The sequence below is a fragment of the Equus quagga genome, chromosome 14 (assembly GCF_021613505.1).
Source record: "Equus quagga isolate Etosha38 chromosome 14, UCLA_HA_Equagga_1.0, whole genome shotgun sequence".
NCBI classification, from domain to species: domain Eukaryota; kingdom Metazoa; phylum Chordata; class Mammalia; order Perissodactyla; family Equidae; genus Equus; species Equus quagga.
Window position 1 is genome coordinate 87,167,909 of NC_060280.1, and position 1,461 is coordinate 87,169,369.

General features: G+C 57.0%; 1 pseudogene; it reads left to right on the forward strand.

The window, feature by feature from the left end:
* Window positions 1-419: 419 nt before the first annotated feature.
* Window positions 420-1,461, forward strand: part of LOC124252046 (zinc finger protein 709-like) — a 35,510-nt pseudogene continuing 34,468 nt past the window's right edge.

The following is a 1,461-nucleotide window of genomic DNA, read 5'->3' on the forward strand; positions in this document are numbered from 1 at the left end:
ACATCTTCTTTATCCATTCCTCAACAGGCAATGTTAGTTTTTAACAGATCCTCTGTACCCCTTTCTTGGCCTAGTTCTCTGCTCATCCCATCTGTCTGTGTACCTATTTGGCAAAACTATGTCAGACTCCAGTTGTCAACAAACATCAAAATGGAGAGAGACTAATCATTGCATATAGTGAGGGGACCTCCAGTTGTGTGTGTTTGTAAAGAAGGATCACAGTCCCACGAGTCCCCTCCCAGCACTACCTTTCAATGCAAATGTCCCCGCAGAGGACGAATTCTGTCTGGCATTCTGCTCAGACACCTCAACTCAAGGGCTGTCACTCAAGAGAGCGAGTCTTTTGTACTGTCCAATCGGAGGCGGCGCCGGGGCTGGTGGGTGGGGCAAAGCTCCCCGTCCGCCCGGAAGTTCCTGCTCCGGCCGCGCTGGGGACCCCGTCTCCTTCGGTTAAGGGCTCCTCATGGCTCGGCCCCCTGTGGTGTCGAGTTGTGACCCTTAGCGACAGCAGTGTCCTAGGAAGGACTCTGGGGACCCGGGAGCCTTAGAAATGGTGAGAGTTCAGCCCCGGGGGTAGGACGCGGGAGGAGGGGCTGGTGGGAAGTGGCGGGGCGGGCCCGGCCTCCCCCGTCCCCTCCGGGGTCTGCGGCCCCGAGTCCGCGTGGCGCCGCTCGGCCCTCAGGCCCCTCCGGCCGCAGCGTGGGGGCGGGGCCGGCAGCCGGGCCCCGGGCGTCCTGTGGTCCCTGCGCGCGGCGACTTGGGCCGGAGCGTCTCTGGGCCGCTGTGCGGCCGCAGCCCCGCGTGTCCCAGACGGTGCGGGGCCCGCGGGAGGGCCCGCAGGGCAGTCGGGCCTCGGTCTCCGGGGTCCGTGTGCGGAGGGGCTGTGGGGTTCCGAGGGCCTGTTGTCTGCCCAGGGGTCACCCGTTTTCTTCTCAATTTTCCGTACATTTGAGGAGCAGAGTCTCAAATCCCTGACCCTGTCCTGCGCGTCCAGGTCTTCCCAGGGCTGGGAACAAATGCCTGAATTTCCAGTGTCTCGCCGAATTCCCATATGCCAACTTCCTGCCTTCGATTCACAGCATTATCATCAAGTATTTGTCCTTGTTGGAATTGAAACAGATTGAATTGCTTATCGTTTTCTCACAGTCCGTGGATTCCTGTTTTAAAAAGATTTGTGTGTGTGGATATTTTCCGTGAGTGAAAAGCAGCCTCTCACCGCCTGGAACTACGTTGTATGAAATCCTCGTGCGTCTCCCCAGTATCTTCCTGGGCGCAGACATCCTGTGGGCAGTCCTCTGGGGGCAGGTTCCTCTTCAGAAAATACCCGGGATGATCTGTCCTGTCAGCACTGTCCCCACCTGCGTTAGTCACCGTTAGAAAGGTTTATTCACTTTATTTTAGTCTCAGTTTTTCAATGAGGAAAAATTTATTTAATCAACACGAAACACAATGTACAGGATT